This window comes from Meriones unguiculatus, chromosome 19, assembly GCF_030254825.1.
Source record: "Meriones unguiculatus strain TT.TT164.6M chromosome 19, Bangor_MerUng_6.1, whole genome shotgun sequence".
Taxonomy (NCBI): Eukaryota; Metazoa; Chordata; class Mammalia; order Rodentia; family Muridae; genus Meriones; species Meriones unguiculatus.
In genome coordinates, this window is record NC_083366.1 from 50,106,751 (window position 1) to 50,132,391 (window position 25,641).

Sequence of the window (25,641 nt, forward strand, 5' to 3'; positions counted from 1 at the left end):
GAGTAGGAGCTGTTCTGTCAAATTCCAATTACCATGATCATTAATGTCACCACAGGTGAAAAACAGAGTCATGTAGCTCTACTCCTGCTGTGTCTAACTTGAAATATGCGCTTTAAGAAATTCCCTCAGTGACAGAAAATTCTATAGAGCTATTTGGTAGGGTACACACTGTTAGAATAATTGTCTTTAGTTCAACAGTGCGAGGAATTCTTTAGAAACATCCTGGTGATGCTTGAAACAGGGAATCTAAGGCTTGACACAAAAGTTCAAAAGGAGTTTGGACAGTGATAAAAATATTTTCTTTTTTGATCCCCAGTTTTGAGCTTAATACAGAAAGATACTCCTGAGAGAGTGTTAACCAGATTTTTTTTTCTACATCCATTTCTTGTGCTACCTCAACTCATAACATAGTGGCAATACTATTCTTTGGTTCAGGCAGGAGAATGTGTGTCCACCATCCTCTAGTAACTGTAAATGCTGGGATGTAGCTTCCTGAGCTTGTCTGAAATCCTGAGTGTTTCAGTCCTTGCTTCTCTCTATGAAATAATTCCTAACCCGCCACCCTGACCCCTGCAGGTGGGGTTGACAAGTTGTCCTTGGCATAGCAAGGCAAGCACTTTACCCCTGAGCTATGCGTGTCCTTAGCCCAATCTGATCATCCTAGAGGAATGGCCTGATAACAGATCATTCATTCACTGACTTTTATAATACTCCTTTAGCAGGATAGCATAAAATCAAAGAAACAAAATGATACTGATGGGCTAATACTGAGAGACTCAAATTGTGTGTGTGAACAGAATAAAATTCTATTAAATCTGAATTTTTGATAATTTGGCCAGAAGATAATTTGAGATATCTGTCTTTCTATTATTAATTATCAAAGTAGCTGGTTAAACAAATTAAGTATACAAATATTACTGAGAGAGGGGAAATAGCTAAAATACCTAAGAGAAAAAAACAAACAAAAAAGAAACCAAACCAGAACAAGAACAACAACAAACAACTAAAATCTTTGATGTCCTTACCCACAAATGCTTTGTTTGAATTTCAATAATTCTCCATCAATTATTAAAGCATATGCATGTGGACTGCTGTACTTAATTGTGTGTGTGTGTGTGTGTGTGTGTGTGTGTGTGTGTGTGTGTAAATGAGGGAATGGAACGATGGCTCACTGATGTTTGCTTCACAATCATGAGGACCAGAATTTGGATCTCAGTATTCACATAATAAGTTTCACATCTCTAGACACACCTTAGGAGGCAGGAGGATTACTGGAGTTTTCTGGCTTCCAGACTAGCTGAGAAAATATGAGTCTCAGGTTCAGAAAGAGAGAGAGAGAGAGGCCCTACTTCAAAGGAAAGGGTGCCTTCCTGGCCTCTGCACAGATGTGAGATATGCATACATACATGTGCATACATACACACAAATGAGTAAGTGAATAAATCCTTAAAAACTGCATTAATGTATCTTTAAAAAACAAAAATACCTTTGGAAAGGTTAAACTTTGTGAATGCCATTCCAAAATGACATGTTGGTGAAAGAAACTGTGTTGTACTTTTAACAATACTATCTTTAATTCTGATGAATAAGTTACTTTAAAAAAAAATGTGCACATGCTTAATTTACCTCCATGGTCTCCCCAGACATACAGAAGGCCCTCATTTCTCTATTTATAATTATTTTTCCTTTACTTTTGATTCACTTACATTCATTGTACATATTAATGAGGCCCATTGAATTATCTACACACCTGGATAACATGACTGATCCAATCTAGCCTTCAGTAGTGTGTAGACAGGGGGTGGGGCGTGTGAATTCTCTTTTGGTCTGAGCAGGGCTGTCATGAAGCTTTTCCTGAGGAGACTTGAACAACTGTCTACCCAACCCAGAGAGAATACAGAGGACAGAGAAAAGAAATTATTCCACCCCTGTCTAGCTTAGTGAACTGGTGGGGCGTGCTGGGGTCACAGCTGGGAGGGAGTGATTAAGAAGCAATTGAACCACTAAAGCCCACCTCACCCCCCCCCCCCAGCATGGTGAAGTAGCTCCCTGCCGAGGCATGCAGGTCACTTGGGGGAGAGACTTTCCTCTCCCCAGCAATGTTACTGCCTAAGTCACCTTGAGGGGAAGCCCAGTGAATCTTATTTGAGGAAATCTCTAAGACTTGCGAGTTTTGTGTACTTCCTGGGTGTATCTGATCTCCCTCTGGACAGAATGTTTCAGTTTAAAGGAAATAGCTATGCAATAAGCTATTTCCATGGTTCTCTGACACTCCCACCCATGGGGCAGACAATGTCAGATTGTGCTTCACTTTGGACCTCTAGTGTCTGCTGTAAATAAAGAGTTGGGCTATATGTTATTTATTATTCTTAGCCTCATTATTGTGGCAGTATTACTTGACCCACTATCACAAATAAGTCACAGACACCTGTTGTATTTTATAATTGACTTATTACCTTGGGCAAGGCAGATATTTCTACCTACACTATCTCAATAACCTCACCATCCATTTCCCAGCCCCCATCCAATGCCATCTGCCTTAATCACTCCTATCTGGGCTCCTTTCATCCATAATTCCAAAAATACTTGCTTGTATTCTTCACCTGGGCCTTTTCACACCTGGGAGGAGTTCTTCCTCCTATCCATATGATTTCTTCTCCATGCTAACCCATCGTGGTGAACTCTTTCCTCCTCTCTTCCTGTCTATCTGTTCCCTGTGATTCTCTTGAACCCAAAGCCTGGGTACTTTAGCCATGCCTACCTCATTTGCCTTGCCCAGGTATAAGCTGTTTAATCAACTAATCAGGTATAATGTCTCGTGAAGCTTTACACAAAAGGATAGATATATCCAGGTGTAACCAGATCTTGAGGGCCAGCATCAGAACAACCCCCAACAAGGGTCCCATAGAGAACACATGCTAAGGGCCTGGGCCTCAGCCAGTACTGCTACTGGGATGTGGGAGAACCTTTAGCAGGTTGGCCTGCTGGGAAAAAAAGTTATATCACTTGGTGTGTGCCCTGGAAGGGGGTATTGGAACTCTGTCTGTCCTTCTCTGAGCTTCCAGGCCACCATGAGATAAGGAGCTGTGCTCTGCATACTCCCTCCCTCAATGTTTTTCCTCACCAGGGTCCCCCAAACAACAGAGCCAAGCAACCACAAGCCAAAGTAAATCTTGCAGTTCCTTATCTTAGAACTTACTATCTTTGTCACAATAGTGAAAGCCGCGTAGCATAGACAGTCCATATTCTGTGAAAATTATTGTGGTCATAGAACCTTTTCACCAAACCCAGCCTTGTGCATGAAGCCCAGAACTGGGAACAAATAAAGGGAGGCTGAGGTTTTGTTATTCTTTCATTTTGATTGCTATTATTTTTTCTTTTTTGAAGTAGGGCCTGGGAACTGAGTAAGGTGACCCCTGAGCTATCTTTTTCAGAGAATTCCCATTGTTCCATGGAAAGGTTTAAACTCCACTGGGATAAATGAGGTCTCTCTCTTTATTCATCCCTCTGACAGGTTTTTAAGCCAGAAAGAACTTTATAGTAAAGAATGTTCAAAGAGTCAAGATACTGCTTCACAAGGCATTGTTACAATTTAGCTTTTTATAGTTTGAATCTCTTTAAAATAAAGTACACTTGTATAATTTTTTTTTTTTAAATATAGTTGTTCTCATAGCTAGACTGTGTTTACAATAAATGAGATGGCTTTAGAGGTTGTGGGGCTGCATTCAGCTTACCTGGAAGAAATTGCCATAACCAACGGCTCTCACTACAGCCATAGGATAAGGGCTGGCAGAGATGCAAGGCTGAAAAGCCTCCCTGAAACATCCCCCTCCCTTCCAGGGCCTCAGTGCTGGGTGCTAGTGAAGCATAGGAGGGCCATCTGGTCTCTGTGTCCCAAAGGACGTGTCTGGGGACAGCCTCAGGCCTTTCAGCTTTCCTCTAAAACTGTGTAGCAGTAACTGCAAAACCAAGCAGAGGAGAGCTGTGCTCCATACACAGCCTCTCAGCAGACTTTTCTCTGTCTGTAACTATTTTCTTTTACCTTCGATTCACTTCTATGAGTTGTGCATATTAATGGGGCTCAATGGGGTTATTTCTTTAAAAGCAGACAGCATGCACTGGTTAAATTCAACCTTCTCCATTTCTCGTAATGATATTTTACTTCCGGGTCAATGTTTCCTCATATTTTTACGTGGGAGAAAGAACACACGAGGCCTGCCTTTCTCTGTCTGGCTTATTTCATTTAACACAGTGTCCTGCAGTTCCATATTGCTACAAATGGCCAGATCTTCTTTTTCTTCATGTCAGAATAGCATTCTCTTGTGTGTGTATATGTGCTTGTACTGTGTGTATATGTATGTGTGTGTACATGTATGTGTGTGTGTTTGTGTGTGTGAAGGCTGCATTCATCCATTTCTCTGCTTGTGAGTACTAGGTTGTTTTCACCTCTTGGCTACAGTGAATAGTTTTGCTTTACACCTGGCTAGTCCCATATCTCTTTAGCTTATTAATTTCACTTCCTTTCCACATACACCTAGGAGTGGGAGGGTTGGATCCTCTGGTAGTTCTATTTTTTGCATTTTGAGGAGCCTCTATTCTGCTCTCCATTGTTGCTGCACGAGTTTATGCTGTCACCAACAGGGCATGGAAAGCCTCCCTTGCCCTCATCCTCACCAGTATCTTAATAAAAAATAAAAAAGTTTTGGTAATAGTCATTCTAGCTGGGGTAAAAGGTGTGTCCTTGCAGTTTTGGTCTACACCAAATAATGGTGGCCCTGAGCACTTTAGCATGTGTCTATTTTCTGTTTACATTTCTTTCATTCTTTCTTTTATTTTTCTTTCTTTCTTTTTTGTTTGTTTGTTTGTTTTTGGAAACTTAGTTTCTCTGTGTAGTCTTGGCTGTCCTGGAACTCACTCTGTAGACCTAGAACTCAAAGATTTACCAGCCTCTGCCTCCTGATTGCAGGGATTAAAGGTTTTTTTGCCACCACCACCTGGCAAACTGTTTACACTTCTTTTGGGAAGAATCTGTTCTGACCATTTGCTCATCCTAAGATTTGATTGCTTGGGGTCTTTTTATTCGAGTCTTTTAGGTATATTTTCTAGATATTAATTCTTCATCAGATGAATATTTAGCAAATATTATCTCTTATTCTGTAGTGAGAATAGTGGTCTATTTTGTTCATTATTTTTTTTTGCTCTGCAATTTGTAGCTTGACGCAATCACATCCATCAATTTTTGGTTTTGTGGTCTGTCCTTTGGAGTCATACTCAAGTCATACTCCATGCCACTATCTTGAAGTGTTTCTGAACTGCCTTAGAAATTTTCAGGTCTATGATTTATTTGGAGTTGATTGTTGGATGGGTGGTAAATAGAGATTCCATTTGGTTTTCTACATGTGACTATCCAGGGATCCATTGACTCTTCAAGTCAGGATGAGGTACAAAGAGTGTTGGGATTTTGTTCACAGAGTGAGAGTCTGGGGTCAAGGGTGTTCAAGAGTATTAAAGGATATGGCTTAATGCAGGAAACAGTGGGAAATAAGATGTTAGAATCCTTCACTCTCTGGAGATTCAGGTAATGTCCAACCAATGCCTGGCCCAACCTGAAACCCACACCATGAGAGAGAGCCAACCGCTAACACCATTAATGACTCTGCTTTGCTTGCAGACTGGAGCCTAGCATCAATGTTCTCTGAGAGGCTCCACCCAGCAGTGGATTGAAACAGATGCTGAGACTCACAGCCAAACATCGGTCAGAGTACAGGGATCCTTGTGGAAGAATGGGGGGAAGGATAGAAGGACATGGAGGGGACAAGAGCTCCACAAGAAGACCAACAGAGCCAACTAACCTGGGCCCGGGGTGCTTGCAGAGACTGAACCACCAACCAAGGAGGATGCATGGAGTGGATATAGGCCTCTTACACATATATACCTGTGGGTTTTCTAGTAAGGGGAGCAGGGGCTATATCTGATATGGACTCTGTTGCCTGCTTTTCGATAACTTTCCTTTGGCAGGGTTGCCTTGCCAGGTCACTGTGAACAAGGATGCACTCAGTCCTGATACAACTTGATGTGCTGGAATGGGTTGGGGGGGGGCAGGGCTCCCCTTTTCTGAGGAGTAGGAGTGGAGTAGATAGGGGAAAGAGGGATGGAGTATGGGACTAGGAGGAGAGGAAGGAGGAGTCTGTGATTGGGATGTGAATTGAATGAATGAATGAATGAATAAAGATATAAAAAATAATTCTTTGCTCTTACAACCACCCTTCAATGCACACATTGCTGTTTTCATATTAGGGAAGTGGAAGTATGTGTGATAGATAGTCAGAGGTTAAGAAATAGCTGCTTCTATTTTGGCGAGACAGCCCATTCATTGGCCCTTAGAAAGGAGAGGCAACTCTAGGATTTCACAGCCCCAAGTCTAGTGCTCTTCTCTGCCCTCCACAGCCCAACCTATAGATTCTGGTGTGAATCCCCCAGATCTCACACTGTCTGGGAGGGTCCCAGACAGCACATGGCTACACGATGAGCAGGAGAGGGGAGCTTTTCAAAGCTGTCTCCGATGTGTCTCAGTCAAGAAGGCAGGACAAAGAAGAGTAGGGCTCTTGCTCACTCCCAAGTCACACACACGCCTGGGAAGGCAGGTGGGTGCTGATCCCTGTGGGTCAGGGAATAAGTGAGTGGAGTTGTGGGGAGGAAGTTCTGCCTGCTTGTGAGAGATGACCACACACAAAGTCTTCAGGGCTCAGCTCAGGTTCAGGCAAGCTCTTCTACAGGGCAGAAGCTGCCCGAGGGTGGAGGTGGGGGAGGGCTTGGGGCACCTTAAAGAAATCATGGGGGTCATAGTCCTTCTCCTCCCTTGCCCAGAGCCTGGCTTTAAGCCTTCTTCCTGGAATCATATCTGGAAATGGCATCAGAATTGTACACAGACATATTTAATCACTGGAGCAGTAAAAGAAATTAGTGGGAGAATTTGATATGGAGTAATGAGTCTTTACATCTTTCATTAGTACAACACACAGCACATTCTACTGTAGAACTTTTTTTTTTCAGCCACACTTACCGAACCTGAGGATGGCTTTGATGATCTCTTTTGAATCTTTTTGCACTGGAATGTTTAGCTTTAAAAAAATTAAGACAATGATCTGTGGCAGCGTGGAGGGAGCTGGGACAGAGGAATAGCTGCACAAAGGGATTTCATTCTAGTCAGGTGCCCCAAGGGGGGGGGGGGACACACCATTTGTCAGAACTCACTCGGTTGTATGCACGAACTGTTAGTAAATGTGCATCGATAGACAGAAAGAAGTTCGTTTAAAGAATAAAGTCTGGAAAACATGGAGGTGTACAAAAGAAATACCTTGCCCCTCCCCCCTTCCTAGAACCCATCAAAGTAAGACCTAAAAAGTAGAAAATAAAAAATGTGTGCGATTTTGCCTGCGTGGAAGTGCACCACCTACATGCAGTGTTAGTGGGGACCACAAGGGGGCGATGGAGCTACTGGAACTACAAATGGTGGTTAGCGAATGTGTGGCTGCTGGGTACTGAGCCCAGGTTCTCTGGAAGAGCAGCAAGTACTCTTAATGGCTGAGCTATCTCGACAGCTCCTAGACACGTGAAGCTTATTTTACTTCCGAAAAAGTTTCCATGTGTGAATACCACACATTATTTTGACAAATAGCTGTTGCCACTCAAGGATGTTTCATGTTGCCTCTTCACATCCAGAGGTAAACAACAGTAGGAGAGAGAGAGAGGTAAACAACAGTAGGAAAGAGAGAGAGAGAGAGAGAGAGAGAGAGGAGTGGTATATAGTGTATGATTTGGGGTGAGCTTGTATACTTGTTTGTGTATCTGTAGGTGAGAGGGAGAAAGAGAGAGGATATGGTGAATGTGTGTACTTGTTTGTATATGTTTGTATGTGTGTGGTTGTTCATGTGTGTGAGTGTGGAGCTATGCAAGCCAAGGAGGTCAGTGAACAGTCCTCAGCTGTTGGTGTACCTTTTGAGATAGGGTCCTGTGGCTGCGCCCAAGGCAGACCAGGTGGAGCTTGACTTCCTCTGCGCCCCATTTCCCTGTAGGGGTGTGCTGCCACAGGGCCTTGCACCACTTGCATCCAGCTTTTACCGAGCTCTCTGGTTCTGAACTCAGGCTGTAACCACTGAGCCATCTCAACAGACTGGTAACTTGTTTTCAGTGAGGAATTAACTTATTTCATCAACTCAGATTTGTTTCTATTTTATGCGATGCTGGTTAAATCTAGTATGTGCCTTTGCATGATCCCCCCAGTTATCTTGTCTGGCTCATTCTTAGTGTCGGGGTTCCTATGTCAAGCCAGACTTCCGCCCATGGTTCCACACCAGCAGACGTGTGGCAGTACTGTCCCCTCAGGCTGACAACACTGAGCGTTTGGGGGCTAGTTCTCTTTTCCAAGCTGATGGTTCTAGACCAGAGACCTGGTAGACACATTAGTTTTTGTCTGTTGGGTGGCTATTTGTGTAAATCGCCTTTCAGAATTTGTAGGCTTTTCATAATTCCCCACTTTTTCTCACGGATTCATGAGAACCCTTCAGAGTGAGGATATGGTTTTCTGTAGCCTATCTATTCAGACACTTGCACTCCTCTACTTGTCTGGTTTTGTAACTATTAGGTGGTGTGTCACTGGTGTTCAAGCTCATCTCCCTCTCTCACCCTTTCTCCACAGCCTGCCCCACTCATAGGAAATTATTAGAGAAGCTGTAGTTTTTCTGGGTTTCCCCTATATGTAGGAGTGACATGGTGTAGACACTGAGACATAAACAAACACCCAGAGGGATTTCTAAGAAAGTCTTTTCTCCATATTACAAACAAATAGTATGGCTGATGCCAACAATCACTATCTACCTGACCAGTGGGAAGTTCGTCTCCACCACTGGAGAGTTTAACTTTTGTTATGAAAATGTTGAGAACATTTAAAATATATGGAAAAACTACAAATGACAGAAGAAGAAGAAGAAGAAGAAGAAGAAGAAGAAGAAGAAGAAGAAGAAGAAGAAGAAGAAGAAGAAGAAAAGACTTTTAAATAAACCGGGTGTTGCTGGGAAGACTGCTCACTCTGTGAAGTGCTAGCTGTGTGAACCTGAGGACCTGAGTTCAGTCCCCAGAACCCACAAGAAAATAATGTTGGACACAGTGGTTGTGTGAGCCTATAATCTCAGCACTGGAGAGGTAGGGACAGGAAGATCCCGAGGTTTGGTGGCCAGTCCAGCTACGCCATGAGCACTTTCTTCAGGGAGAGCCCCATCTCAAAAAATAAGGTGGGGGATGATTGCAAAAGACACTGGTTATTGACATCTATGTGCGTTTTTCTCTCACACATACCCCACCTCAACCCCTCACATACCACACACAAACACACACACACACACACACACCATTCTCAATGAATCAGCTGTTGAATTTAAATCTTATTATTTACATCATATTAACCTAGCTTCTTATTTTATACAATGACAAAATGCATTTTTATCTTACGGAGTCATTGAACTAAAATAACAGTCTTAAAAGAAGCATCATTATTTAGAGATAAATGATTAAACAGCCAGCCAAAGAATATGAATTTGTCTCCTTCTCCTGACTAATGGCTGTACAAACTTGGATGGTTTTCCCCCTTTCCCACCTGTACGAATGAGACTGAAAACAATTACTCAGCCTGTGTGTGGTTTCGTGAGCACTAAATATGATGCAAGTTTGTACTAAACTGGCAAGTTCTGTGCTTTCCTAAAGGGCTATAATTATGCTGCATTGCATTCATTGTGCTTTAGCTCACATCACCATCGGAAAAGTAGCAGTTTGTAGAAATGGTAGAGGATTTTGAGTCCAACATAAAAGAAATGCAACTGTTACGACAAGTTAATTCAGGGTTTGTGGTTCTTCTTGTTTGTGAAGGGTGCCGCAGACACAGACAGATCCTCACTCCTTGAGCCTATAAGGAAAGAGATGTGTGGAGAGACCCAACTGAATCCACCTGAATGAGAGCAGGTTCATCCTTTCGTGTTTATGCCCACAAGTAATTAATTATGTTTGCCAAAGGGTCATTAACAGAAGAGTGTCATGCAAATGTCCCCTCTATGTGACATTCCACTTTTTCTGGATTCCTGCATTCAACTGTGGTCTGGATGCAGGCTCTATATGCACACCCCCTCTCTCACACACACATTATCTATCTATCTATCTGTCTGTCTGTCCGTCTGTCTGCTCTTTTTGCTATGATAAAGCATCATGATCAAAAGCAACTTGGGAAGAAAGGGCTTCATTTTATCTTACACTTCTCTGTCAGTCACCACTGAGGGAGGTCAGAGCAAGAACTCAGGAAGGAACCTGGAGGCAGAAACTGCAACAGAGACCATGGAACAGTGGAATTACTGGCTTGTTTCCCCTGGCTTTCTCAGTGTGCTTCCTTATACAACATGTGACCACGTGTCTGGGGGTGACACCTAAGCAGTGGGCTGGGACCTCCCACATTAATCATTAATCAAGAATCTGATTCTTGCAGGCAATCTGATATAGACAATTACTTCATTAAGGTTGCCTCTTCCCAGGTGACTCAAGTTTGTGTAAAGGTGACAAAAACTAACCAGCACAGTACAAATGTTCTGTTTTATTATTGTTGTTGACAATCTCTACAGTGCTTAGTTTACAAGTTAAGCTTTATCATAGGTGTGCATATGCAGGAAAATATGTTGTAGAGGTAGGATTCAGTACTGTTCTCATTTTGGACATCCACTGGGGGGGTCTTCAATGTGTTTCCTGAATTCAGGGGGCCACGTTGCTCCACATTCAAATGAGTTCTATTAATGTTTCACTCAGAGCAAGTTTGTTCCATTATTCCTCCCCTGTTTTCTCTCCTATATAAACTTCCTGAAAACCCTACTGAGCTCATCATTTAATCTGTAAATATTCAGCGAGAATTGCTAAAAGAATATTCCCATCACGACATTATGGTCACAAACTGTGGTGGTTTAAATAAAAATGGCTCCCATGGTCTCATGTTTGAATGCTTAGGAAATGATCTTTGGAGGCGTGGCCTTGCTGGAGGAAGTATGTCACTGAGGGTGGGCTTTGGGGTTTCAAATGCCCAAGCCAAACCCAATGGTTCTCTCTCCCTCTCCCTTTCCTCCTCTCTCTCTCTTCCTCCTTCTCTTCTTTTCCTTTTCCCTTCCCTCCCTCTCTTTCTCCTCCTTCCTCTCCTTTCCCTCTCTCCTTCTTCCTCTCTCTCTCTTTTCCTCCTCTCTCTTTCTCCTCTCTCTCTGTCTCTCTCTCTGCCTGCTGCCTGGGGATCCAGATGTAGAATTCTCAGCTACCTTTCCAAAACCATGTTTCCCTATATACCACCATGCTTCCCACCATGATGATAATGGACTAAACCTCTGAATTGTAAGCAAGCCTTTATAACAGTTTTCCTTTATAACAGTTGAATGGTCAAGGTGCCTCTTAACCGCAATAAAAACCCTAAAACACAAACATAAACATTCAAACACGTCATTTGTTATAAAGTCATAGTCATAAGCTCCGTCATTGTATTTCCCTTGTCTTTGCTTCAGCAAAGATGACCGTAAGCCTACATACGTGCACCTGTGGGTCATTAGGCCTCTCCATTTACCAGCTCTCTTGAGTTTTGTCTGTGGCAGGATGGCCAGCTGTTCTGCAGGGTCTCCACCCCAGAGTGGGCTGACAGCACCCGTGGGTGGATCAGAATGCTCCTAGTTCCTTATCTGTGCCTGAGTAAGATGTGATTATTGGTTAATAGGGGAAATTCCACACCCAAAATCAAGCGACAGGCGGCAGTCAAAGTGCAGGTGCACCAAAAATATTGTGTATGGGCTGGCTGCTGCTGAAAGGCCCTCGCTGTTTGATCGCTCCATCCCACACAGTAGAGAGAACCAACTCCCGCACATCATCTTTTGACTTTCACACATGAGCGCTCATGCACGTCTAAATAACACACACTACACACCCATACGCACTAAATAATAAAAAAGTCTGAAAACATTTTTAAAACATTGTATAATATTAACTTCAGGCAATGTGAGCATGGTGGATGTATGATAAACATGTGTTTGTCTTGGATCTAATCCCCAAGATTTGATCTTGTCCCAAATATGCAAATAGTTCAAAACGGAAAGAAAAGAAATCCCAATCAGAAACTCTCCTGGTCTCAAGCATTTTGGATAGGGATATGCAACCTGCATCTGTGTGCTCACTGGGGGATGCAGAACAGTGGCTCTGTATGGTGTCTTAGCGAGAGCTCTTCCACAGAGGGAAGCTTCCACAGAGAGCAGATGTGCAGAGGGGCACAGCACACAGAGCACTCATCAAGTGCCACGTTTGGCATTTGGTGTAAATGATGGCTTTTGGCCACCTAAACTTTTCCCACTTGGATTGTGCCCTTCTGCTCTAGAAACACCCAAGGATGCAAGAAAATCCATGTCTTGAACAGGGACGGAGCAAGACTACTGAGAACACAAAATGCCTTGTAATGTCCAAGAACCATGCTATTTTTGATCAAGCCAAGGTCATTTTCTCACCATCTTGTTTGCTGGAACAAAAAGAAAAAAAAAAAAAACTTTTCACTATAAAAGTTTGTTCTCTTTTACATACTTTTTTTTATTGCCCTGGCATTCAACAGAATCACAATTTCAACGCATGGCTAAAAAGCATGATTCTGTGTTCCCTTCTTTTCTAGGGGACAACAGGACAGAGGAACAGATGGCCTTAGGCCTGAGGTAGAGAATGGGAAAGGTGAGGCTGGACGACCTGCTCTCCCAGAAAGCAAGGGAGGTCATTGTCCAAGATAAGAGGACTCGCACTGCAACAGGAAGAGATGCGGAAGGCCAGGAATGGGCAGTCCCGGCATCAGCAGGGCCAGAGCTTGAGTGAGCCAGGAGGCTGTGGCTCAAAACTGCCGAGAAGCAACACTATGTGGAAACTACTGTAGATGCTGAAGGCTTCATTATTCAGTTTATATCTGTTCTAAGATGAGGTTTTGCCTTTTGAAAACCCAGCTTCTTTGTGTGGAAGGGTCCTTCTCTGGTTTACTCTGTGCTGCTTTTTTTCTGTGTAGCTCCTCTTCGTGCTGCACTGGCTTGAAGGAAGTCCTGGTTTAGCTGGGTGTTTATAATTTATAATCTCTGCTCCTGGAGACCTGTGTGTGACCTACTTGGCACACAACTTGCCACAGCTCTGAACTTGAGTTTTTCTCTGACACAAGATAACTCTTTTCTCTAACAGAATGAGGGTAACTGAGATGCTGGATGCTTACTTCTGCTTCTGCCACGCTGGAGGATTTAGATCTGGTGTATTTGGGGCCAAAGGTTTGTTCTTGCTTTTTAAAGCTATAGTCTAGGTAACAGCCGTGTTGGTTCAGAGGAAGTACCACAGCCTGGATGTCTTGGAAGCAAAAGAGCTTCACTTATCCCAATTTGACAGGATGTATGACCTGCAGATCAAGGTGGTGGGATTCCATTAAGAATCTTCCTCAGAGGCAATCTTCTGCTGTCTGTGTTCTAACAGAACCTTGACTAGTCATATGCGTGAGGTTCCACACTCACGGCTTAACCACCTCCTAAAGCAGTGGTTCTCAAACTTCCTAATGCTTCGACCCTTTAATATAGTTCCTCACCATTGTGGTGTCCACCAACCATAAAATTATTTTGTAGCTACTTCCTAACTGTAATTTTGCTCTGGTTATAAACTGTAATGTAAGTATCTGGTAGTCAGGATGTCTTATATGTGATCCCTATGAAAGGGTCATTCAACCCCAAAGAGGTAGTGACCCATAGGTCCAACACCACCATTCTAAACCCACCTCCTAACAACATCACCCCCATGGCTAGGATTTCAACTTAGAAATTTGGTGGTGGGGAGGGAGGTTGGGGCAAACAAATTCAATCCACTTAAAGAACTAAATTATAATCAATAGAGTTGTTAATAAAGGCTCTAGTTTATAATTTGATGAATTATACCACTGACAATTTGAAATTTAAAATTGTACTTGATAGCTAACTACAGTGCGCTACACGCTACACCTCTAATCCCTATGCTGAAAATGCTGAAAAGACAGCAGGATAATGGGTTTTAGGGTTGCTTGTCTATAAATAAATAAAATTGTGGGGACTTTTGGTGTTTTGTTTCCTTGAGTTTATTTCTCTTAACAAAACATAATAATTGCTAATCAAATTTGAGGGTGAAACACAGGAGGTTTTTCTCTCTTAGTCACTGGGGCTTAGATGATAGCAAAGCTGTTGGCAGGCTGCAGTTCCCAGAGACTTCCTGCCTATACCTGATTAATGACCTTTCTCCTCTGCTGTCTGTCATCTCTGGAAGTCATGGTTTAGCTGAACTAATGGTCGAGTGAATCCTTCCAACAGTGGTGTGCCTTTCAACCAACAGAAGGAGCATGGCTCTTCCATTGAATGATGGGTCCCTGGGTAAGTAGGGGTTAGAGTCCCTGACTTAGAGGACCCAAAGTTGTGTGATTGCTGTAACCAAAATACCATAATCAAAAGCAACTTGGGGGAGGAAAAGATTTACTTAAACTTACAATTCTCAGGTCACATTCTCACTAAGAGAAATCGAGGCAGGAACCTGGAGGCGGGAGCTGAAGCAGAAGCCACGGAGGAATGCTGCCTACTGGTTGGCTCCTCCTTGCTTGCTCCGCTTACTTCCTTATCAACCCCAGTACCACCTGCCTAGAAATGGAACTTCCATCAGTGGGCTAGGGCCTCCTGCATCAATCATTATTCAAGGAAATACCCTATAGACTTGCTGACAGACCAATCTTATGGAGGCATCTTTACAATTAATATTCTCCTCTTCCTAGATATGTCTAGCCTTGTTTCAACTTGACAAAACCAAGCCAGGCCAGCATCAAATGGGAGATAAAGGTCTGGGACAGCGGCCAGTCATCTCCCGAATCTGTGCCCTGTGCTTTGTTCCAGGATCACCAGCAAGAAGCAAGTGCACCTTGACAGGTGAGGTGCTGGGAGGGAAGTTAATACCCAGGCCTCCCGTGGGGTCATTTATCTCACTCTGCGTATAAACTCCCTACTTGTGGAGTTCATTCATGGGTTATGTAGTCACATGTTGAAATCATGTCTAGGTCAAGGAGGGGATCCTAGTAGAGCCAATGAAGGAAATAAGCAATGTCACATGGGCTGACCTTCCAAGGGTTTCTGAGGGTACAATGGGCCTTAATGCTGTCCAGCTCAGGGGCCCCATCAGCTGCACTCTAGGGGTTCCTATGTCATTGTATTTTTACAGTCTCAAATGGCTTCTTATTTGCTTCCCTCTACTAATTTTTAAACATTTTATTAGCATATGTTAATGGTACACTATGGATTTCATTATGACATTTTCATACATAAATATAATGCATTTTGATCATATTCATCCCATTATCCTTTCTTGTCTCACACTCACTGCTTCCCTTCCTCCTCTCAACTAGTCTCTCTTCTACTTTCACGTCTCTTTTTCTTTTAAATGGCCCAATGAATTTAACCAAGCTTGTTTACAGGAGTGTGGGTGAAGTGTTGCTCCCAGGCACAGGCAGTTTACCAGCAGCTACACCACTGTGGAAATATCTTTTTCTCCCCCAAGAAACCATTAACTGCATGTAAATAAATTCTCAGGGTGGAGTGGCGTCTTTTGAACTCCTCCCCCAATTACGTGCAGCTGTTTGTTGTGAAGGCGAATCACAGTTGCTGTGATTTCAAGAATGCAGCAGTCATGCCATGTCTGAAAGTCAACATTCCATACCTTTCTCTACCTTCCTTTATATCTGACATTCTTTCCCACCCCGCATGCTCTGATGTTACTTGAACCTTGAGAGGGCTGATACAGATTTTCCATTTATGTCTGAGCATTCAGCCATCACTTATTCTAACAGTAATGAGCCTCTGTGGTTACCATTGGGAAAAAGAAGCTTCTCAGACGAAAGCAATGTCAGTGAGAATCTGTATAGGCCTGAACATGGTTATTTGGGAGGAGTTTGACAGGCAAATCATGTCCATAAGCAAAATAACAACCAGTTTTCTGCAGAGCCTACTACCTCGCCAGTCATGGGTTTTGGAACAGGTTTACAGTACCGTATCTGTATTTCTTCCTGTGTGGTGGGCCTCAAATCTAATCAGAAGGCACTTAGTTACTGTAATTCACTTGCTTGCCACTACTGAACCAACGGGCACATCTTGCCTGGCAGGTCAGTAGTGTAACTAGCAGGGTCCATAGCTGAGTACAGCCATTGAAGACTTTTCTTCCCAGTAACACCTTCTACCACTGTGAAAGCTAGCCAGAAACTGTGTGTGTGTGTGTGCATGTATGTATATATCTATGTAATGTGTATGTGTGTAAATTCTCTTTTCTCTCTTTGTTCCTTTTTCCCCTTTGGTTCTTTCTTTCTGTTCTCTCTCTTACCCTTCCTTCTTTTTTTTTTTCTTTGCTTATTCATGTAGCCCAGACTACCCTTACATTTGCAGTAATCTTTCTGCCTCATGCTCTAAAATGCTGGGATTATAGGTACAAGCCACCATGGCTAAAATGTATCTATATTCTTCTTAAATGAGCTAAAGGATTTTAATGTTTAAAAGAAAGGAACAAAATGTTTTCTTCCTGCCCTCCACATAGAATAAAATCCAAGACTAACTTCTGTTCTGTTTTGTGCTATTTGGTTTGGGACTTGGAGCCTGTATAAACTGAGCATTTGCTCTGACACCAAGCTCTGCCCCTACCCTTGAGACTCCTAACTTAAAGCACTGAACTTTACAAGTCATGCACAAAGACAATCCTCTACAGAGCTGTACAGGAAAACATTGTTCATTCAGCGGTAGCACTGCTCTAGCCTATGGGATTCATGAGTTGCACAGAGAAAACTATCAAACCCGTGGAATGGACATTACTGTTCAGAACCAGGCTGTAAGGCGCAGGGAGAATGAAGACAAGGAGTTGCTGTGTTCTGGGACTGTCCTGCTCAGGCTGCTATGCCATGTCAGCCGTGCTGCGATGAAGAAATTCAGTTTCCATCCAGTCTTCTCATGTTGTCCAAGGTTCTACATCTCTGGCCAGCTTAGGCTGTTACATATTTCACCATCCTCACAATAAAAAAACCAAAAACATGATTTTAAAGGCAAGGATTGGAAGATGTCTGTGATAGGAGAGGGGGACAGATGGGAGAAGGTAGCCTCACACTAGAATCATTTGACTAATGGAGGCCTCATTAAGAATGGATACTTGAGTAAAGATTTTAAGAAAAGTATGAGAGTATCTTGGAAGGAGGCTGGGGGTCCCAGTCAAAGGCAGAGCAAGGGTCAAAACCCACAACAGCAGACACGCCTGATATGTAGACAGTCCCCGATTCATTTTGTTTCCAAGAATATGTATATATCAATTTAACAATACATATTCAGTCAAAACCACTTTTTGAATTTTGAATTTGTATAGCTTCTTGGGATACCAACATACCATCTCACCATCTCTGGTGGTAGTGGGCAGTAGCAGAGAGTTGCCAGGAAGTCCTACAGTCACCCAAAAAATAGCTGCGGCCCACAGTGTGCCCTGCTACAGAGCTGGGTCTGGGGCAGGTTTGGCCCAGTTGGTGAGTTTTCTACTTGTGAACTTTTCAGTTTCTAGTGGATTCATCATGTTCAAGCCTCACTAAAAAATGAGGAGCAGTAATACTAGAGTAATAAAAGAAAGTTCATGTGGCTGCATTTGGGGACCTCAGAGAAAGTACAGGAGTACTCAGGAGCACTAGGAAACCAGGCCACAGTGTGGAAGAAATAGGAAGGTATGTTTGTTTGAATTAGAATGGCTCATATATTTGAATGTTTTGTCCCCTGTTCATGGAACTTTTGGGGAAGGCTTAGGGCAGTGGTCCTCAACCTTCCTAATGCTGTGACCCTTTAATACAGTTCCTCACGTTATGGTGACCCCCAACCATACAATTATTTTTTTGCTACTCCATAACTAGAATTTTGCTACCAAGTGGAGTCTCAGTGGCCTTTTTGGTGGAGATGCATCACTGTGGACAGGCTTTGAAGTTCCAAAAGGCTCATGTCATTTCCAGTAGCTCTCTCTCTCTCTCTCTCTCTCTCTCTCTCTCTCTCTCTCTCTCTCTCTCTGCCTTGTGGTGTTGTTTGAAAGTGTGAGCTCTCAGCTACTGCTCCAGTGCCACTCTTCCTGCCTCCTGCCTGCTACCATGCTCCCCATCGCGATGGACATGGTCTCTACCTTCTGTTATTGTAAGCCTGAAATAAACTGTTTCCTCTACAAGTTGTCTGGGTCATAGCTGTAACAAGACGGGAGATAAGAATGATCTTTCATGCCCACAGACATGTATGTATCATTCGTATCTGGGTTCTTCATGATTGCTGTCCACTCAGTAGAAAACACTTCTTCTGTCTCCTTGCACTCACAAGTTTTTCACTTTTGAAGATGACAGGGCAGATACTTTTAGGTTATCTGTAAATACATATTTGCCTACTATTTCCTCACAATGAGCTTCAAGTTACATATCTGCAACTCTGATGCCAACCTAGAATACACAGTGACATCCTGTCTTAAAACAAGCAAGAAAACAACTGAAAATTCAAAGTGCTCAGTGATAGAATGATGGAAAGCTTGCTTTTATATACATAATACTTTGATTTACAGCACTGAGAAAAATGTGGTGATAAAGAGAACTATAAGGAATAATGGTTGTGTGCGAAGCGTGCTATTCAGAACATTTTACATTCATATAAAACTAACAAGTCCATAATGATACCATTTTAAAAGGCAGTGAAAATTATTATTTGTCATTATCGGAAGTGGTAATTTTACAAACTTCTTATGCTGAAAATTGGAAAGGATTAAACATTCATGCTGCCTTTTCAGTACACACTATATTTCAAGCCAAATTTAGTGGATGAGTGAAAATATTATTTTACAGGAGAAAAGCAGTAATTATTTGTCATAAGAATGATGAAATTGGAAAAACACTCTTTTTTTTTTCACTATCAAATGAAATTCTTGATTCATGTAAGGGTCGTGAAAAGATGGCAAACCATTAGGTAAAATGTGGCCCAGGTACTGCAAATATTATCTCTAGACAATTTATGCTTAAAATTGGGAGAGCATAAATTCCTCTTAAAAATGCAAAGCTGTTAATTTCTTAACTTCTTGAACAAATATGTAGCAATATACTGTGTAACAATCAGACAATCAGACCTTACATGCCTCCTTCCATGGCACTTCATGAAGTAAACGGCATGATCTACAAGTGTTCTGATTTCTCCACTGCATCCTTGACTTCACTCTCACAGCTTGATACATACACTGCCTTCTTGGGGTTCCCTCCAGGGGTCCTGCTTCCTACCACACCCTTTGAAACCTATGTGGGAGACGGCATGACTCCTGCATTCTTCGTGACAGCAAAATCAGCATCATGTGGTTGGTGAATCACTTGAGCAAACCTGTCCTCCTCAGACCACAATTGCAGCAGCAGCTGAGTTCCTGGAGAACTGAACTCAAGAACACACTTTCCTAGATGCTCCCATGAACCAGAGAAACCCAGAGCCCTCTTCTCAAAGGGATGTCTCTCAAACGGGTTAAACCTTTGTGCTATTGAGCCTGATATAGGTGGAGATTTGTCAGTCCCTGAGATGCCTTCAAGACGCCTTTCCTGTTTCACTGAATCTTGACCTCATATTTACCCAAACTTTCTTGCTGGGTAAACTGTAAGCTTTTCAAATATTTATGCTAGGCTCTTTGTTCACATTTATCACTGTAAACTTGACTCAAAGCATCTAGAAATAACCGTATCATAGACAGAATTCTGTTCTTTCTTGAAAACTTCCCTACTAAAGTCATTAGTAAATTTTGTTTAAAATCGGCCTCACCCAAAGTCCCAGGGTATGAACAAAATTAGACAAATTCTTTGCCGGAATCAAACATGTATGACCTTTAGTCTAATACATGTCTTTCTTCCCACCTGAAAACGCCTAAGCATAGTCTCTGCTAGCTGCTTTTCTGTCAGCATCGTGGACTTCCGGTCTCTCATTAGAGTCACCCATTAGTCCCTGCACATTAGAGCATTCTCAGTGTGCATCTCTAAATGTTTCCAAATCCCTCTTGCAAACAAGTTCTGAAGGCTTAGAAATAATAGTCTCAATAATCATGGCAATGACTCCACTTCTTGGTATCAACTTTCTAGCATGTCCTAGACCTCGTTGCTGTATATCAGCTCTTTCTTCTTGATCAGTGGTTTTCAACCTGTGCGTTGTGACCCTTTGGGGAGGGGAGTATCAGATGACCCTTTCACAGGGGTCATCTAAGACCATTGGAAAACACAGATATTTACATTACTATTCATAACAATAGCAAAATTACAGTTATGGAGTAAAAATAAAAATAATTTAATGGTTGGGGGGTAACCACACCATGAGGAACTGTATTAAAGTGTCATAGCATCAGAAGGGTTGAGAATCACTGTACTCGATACTTTGGTTCATCAAGACAAAAGAGCATGACCAAGCAGAACAGCTTACATCATCGTTGTTAGGAATAATGAAAGAGTCTTGAATACCTGCCCTCCGGGCTTTCTTTCTTTCCTCCTTTCATGACACCCACACCCTCAGCCTATAGGATGGTGCCGTCTATATTTGGGGTAGCCGTGTCTTATCTTCCTACCCCCATTAGTTGATAGTCTCTGGAAGCACTCTCACAGATCAATCCAAAAGTATGCTCTTTGAATCTTCCAGGCATTATTTAATCCAACCAAGTTGATAACAAAGATAACCATTATGTTGACAGAGAACTGCCTTACAGGTACAATCTCTGACTCCAAGAAAAAAAGAGAAAGAACAAATTTGACTGTACATGACTGCATACTAAGACTTTGGAAACAGTTATACCATGTTGAAGTGAAGTCATTAGTGCTCAGTAGGCTAGGTTATACACTACATCATTTAAGCGCAAAAAAGATTTATAAACATGTAAGCCACACGTAGCATGCATACATGTGATTTTTTATATAAAAACGCATTGGAGCATATATGTTTATATCTATACAAAAGCCACTCATTATGTATGCATTCATGTTAATATGAAAGGGACTGTGGTTTGGGTGCATATTTCTGTGCCCTACAAAATATATAAGATGTCCATATATATATTTATGTATAAAATATTATATATATTACATTTATGTGTGCAAGAAAGACACAGGGTATATGTGTAAACATGTGTACATATGAGTAAGACATCTGATGCACATGTGTTTTTGAATGTGTAAATGGCAGCATGTATATTTGTTCATATAAGAGACGTAAATGATGTGTGTACATGTGTGCAAATAAACGGGAAACACATAATATTCTCATGCTTATATAAGGCACCTTAGGTGATGTGTATGTATTTCTATGCATATGAAAATCATATAAAAAGTGTATGAATTTTGTATATCCATATAAACATTTAGCAAGGGCATACAATGGGGTTCTCAGGGGTCACTTCCAGGTGACTAGAATTATAGATATTTGATGCTCATCAGTGTTTTGTGATGTTGTGGCAATGCATATGCAAATCTTTTTGTAAGAGGTTACAAAATGCAATTCTCTATACAATTTTAAATAAAACTTAAAAAAAAAATCACTCAACATTTTTTGGGTTCAGTATCTCCTCCAGCCAGAGACTTGCATTTCACTTTAAAAGAGAATTAGGCATACATTAAGAGCTAGAATATAGAAATTCTTTTTAATTGAGTCCCATTCTGAAAAAAAAAATTGATTCAGTACACACATACACACAAACACACACACACACACAAAATGAAAGCATTTGTTTGGGGGATATTTAACTTAAAAGTGAAGAGAGCCGGAAGTATCACATTAAAGAAAGATGGGGTTTTGATGGTCTGATTATTGACTATTCTTGCACATTCCACAGAGGCCTTGTAACAGGTTCCACAGAGTTGACAACAAAAATCCGACCAGCTAGGGTGTGGCGTTTTCAGAGTAAATTTCACTGTCTGGTTGATGTCACTTTTCTGTCTTAGCTATTCAGCACCTCTCATGTCTGTCAGCTTTAGCCTCTGTCTCCGTCAGTGTTTTGTAGCTCTGTCTCTTGCAGAAAAGTTTTCCTAACTTTACCAAAGCTTGGCTTGTTTCCCGATGGTAACCATGCGTATCTTCAAGTCAATTGGGGTAGATCGTAAAATATGCTGGCTGATACTCGTGTTCAAAGGGACGCACCTTCTGTCATTTTAATAGAGTCCAGCACCACATAGTATGCAGAGGAGTTATGAAATTAGTCATTTCACTGAGTGAGATTTTTGGTTTTCAGAAAGGATGGCCACACATAATTAAACAGAGAGAAGGAAGAGGAGGAGGACAATGACAATGACAATGATGAAGAAGGCGATGAGGATGAGGACTCCAGACGACAGAACTGGGCATGTCATGAGGTTCTACCTTATTTTGTTGTTGTTGTTTGTTTGTTTTGTTTTACTTTGTTATGTGCACCTTTGATAGGTGTCCCATTGGACACATTTTCCTGCTGTGCTGATGCGACAGCGTCCCCTCGCATGCATCTATGAGGGCTAGATGGCCTCCTGACAGCCCTGGGACTCAGGAAACATGATGAATGTAAAATGCCAAGCACAGCCTCTGTGACCTGGAACTTATAAGCATGAGAAAACTCAGGATGGATTGCCGCCGTTCCACAGTGCCTCTGGGACAGCAAGATGCTTAAGAACAGGTTCTGACATCATTTCATCCCATTTTTCTCTATGGAGAAAGCTCCCAGTTCATACTTGCCCCGTACCTTGAGGCGGTGAGGCAAGTTACAAGCAACCCCAATTATAATGACAATAAACACTTAAGCAGGTCGAGACCAAGGCACTGGAGTTGAACCTGCGGGATGAGAATTTCACACCATTGCTGATTCATTCCATGCATCACCCCAACAGGAGAAACTCTTTGTTGGCTCTACCACCGAGGCCTCCTGAAGTTAGAGAGCTGGCTTTTTGAAGATGATCTTAAAGAATGTGTCCATTTCGTCTCTCGAAGTTACAGCGGTTTCCTTGGGAAATGATTCAACCTCGATCCTTTTTCTTGATCATGTTGTGCCCTAAAACTTTTGGTGGAGAATTCATTCTATAGGGGCAGAACTGTGTCTGCCTCAGTCAGACTCAAATCGTGTGTATAGACAATGCCTTGGGTGCTCTGGATAGAACAGATTTTTCATATTATAATGTGTTCACACCATGCTTAAACAATGTGGTTTTCTTTTGTTATTCTTTGTTTTTATTTTTGCTTTCTTTTTTATTATTTCAGAATTTCATATATGTATACAAAGAAATATTATCATATGCATTCTTCACTTACCCCCTAAATCTCCCTCCTCAACACCCCTCCGCAAAACTTCATGTCTTCCCCCCTCCATCCCCAATGACCTACTAAAGTCTAAATAGTTATACATGGATGTGGAGACATCCAATGGAGTCTGGGAAACCTACCAGTGACCACACCCTCAAGAATAATGATCATTCCTTCCCAAGCAACATCAACTGCCAATAGCCCCTCAGTGATGAGTGGAATCTGAAGATCATCTCACCCATCTCTTTGGGAATTTCGGATGGCTTGATCTTGTGTAGGCCTTGTGCAGGTAACCATAGCCGCTGTAGGCTCATGAGCGCAGTAGCTATGTCATGTCCAGAAGACACTTTTCACAGAATTCGTCCCTATCTTTCAGCTCTCATAGTGTTCCTGCCTAAGCCAGCTAATGGTGTTAATCAAAGGGTTAGCAAATTCACAGTACAGAACAGACCTCAATCACCTCCCTTAATTCCAGTGGTCTATACCAGAACTTCAGAAACCTCCTCTCACAAGCCATCTTATGCTCTGTGTTTGTGACACTTACTTGCTTCATGCTTGGAATATGCTAGCACAGGCATGAGAGGCAATTAAAATATGGATGAGGAAAGCATTCTCATTGTTGTGAAAGCCTGCCTGATGAGGCAATCGGAATATGCAAAACATACTGAAATAAAACCCCTCTGCTTCTGCAATAGCTTCCATCTGAGGATTTCAAAGTGATCCTTTAATTTGTAAAACATTTTCATGCTGAAACTTCTAAACTGATCTTTGCCCCTGGTTACTCCACTGGACCTCACTTTCAAATACCCTTTATATACTCCAACCAAGGCCCATTCATGGAGATAACCTAGAACCCCTACACAGATATAGCCCATGGCAATTTATTGTCCAAGTGGGTTCCATAGTAATAAGAACAGGGGCTGCCTCTGACATGAACTGATTGGCCTGCTCTTTGATCACCTCCCCCTGAGGGAGAAGCAGCATTACCAGGCCACAGAAGAAGACAACGCAGCCACTCCTGATGAGACCTGAGAGACTAGGATCAGAAGGAAGGAGAGGAAGACTTCCCCTTCAGTGGACTTGGGGGAACATGCATGGAGAAGGGGGAGTGAGGGTGGGATTGGGAGGGGAGGAGGAAGGGAGCTACAAGGGGCTACAAAGTGATAGTGATGAGGGTAATGGCAGTGGCAGAGGTGATTGTGGTGATAATGGTGGTTGTGATGATGGTAGTGGTGGTGATGGTAGTTATGGTGGTAGTCATGGTGTTTTGATGATGGTGGTAGTATTGCTGATGATAATTATGCTGTCAGTAGTGGTAATGATAATAATGGTGGTTGTGATGACGGTGGTAGTGATGATGGTGATGTTGATGATGGTGGTGGTTTTAGTGATCACAATGGACATAATGGTGATACTGAGGATGAGGAAATGATGATGGTAATGAGGAAGATGGTGGAGATGATGATGGCAATGGTGACGACAATAACGGTGAACAAGAGCAATACCCTCTAGCACACCAATAGTGATCTTATTTTGCTGAGTTCATTATAATATCAAGTTCCCCGTAAGGTCCTACTTGTTAAGGGAGACAAGAAGAAGAAAAAATTATTTTTACTCCATGTCATTTTAACAAGAAGACAAAGTTCCAGGCTTCTTACCTTTAAATAACCAAAAATCATATGAGCCTCTTCCTTCAGATGTCAGAAAAGGCATTAGTTTGACAGTTTTCTCATTCCTATGCACAGAGAGAGTCTTTAACCTGTCAAATCTCAAGCAGACAGGCACCTTGTAAACTTAGAGTCCATGTCTCAGTCTTGTGCCATGGTTTTGAAGCTCTCAGCCGGTGAAGAAGGGAGAAGCCCATGTGGGTGTTCTTTGATATCAGGACACCCCAGGGGATTCCTTCTCATCCCATTCTAAAAGAGGGAGGAGCTAGTCAGTTTTATGGTGCTGTGACAAAATGCCCAAGACAAACAACTTACAGGAGGAAAGGTTGATTTTTGTTCATGCTTTAAGAAGGTTCGGTCCCCATGGCTCTGGGCTGAAAGCAGCACGGCACACCACTGATAGGGGAATTTACAGAGGTCATCTGTACTGCTGATTTTGGTTGTCAACTTGGTTGCACTAGGAATTACCTAGACAAAAAACTACTGGGCACTCCTGTGGGGGATTTTCTTGATCAGGTTGCTTGAAGCAGAAAGCCACCCTAAATCTGGCAGCACCTTCTGGGGCAGTGCAGATAAAAGGACATGGAAGA

At 42.3% G+C, this 25,641-nt stretch overlaps 1 long non-coding RNA gene across 2 annotated transcripts in view; it reads left to right on the plus strand.

Moving 5' to 3' along the window:
- The window catches only part of LOC132649193 (uncharacterized), a 48,375-nt gene extending 25,091 nt beyond the window's left edge, over positions 1 to 23,284 (plus strand). Inside the window, exons 1-3 of one of the 2 annotated variants that reach the window (XR_009587637.1) lie at positions 14,356 to 14,462; positions 14,855 to 15,005; positions 22,351 to 23,284. This is a non-coding gene — a long non-coding RNA (uncharacterized LOC132649193). Of the gene's footprint in view, positions 1 to 14,355; positions 14,463 to 14,854; positions 15,006 to 22,350 lie in introns of those variants that run through there. The other variant, XR_009587638.1, reaches the window with a different exon arrangement.
- Positions 23,285 to 25,641: the final 2,357 nt, after the last annotated feature.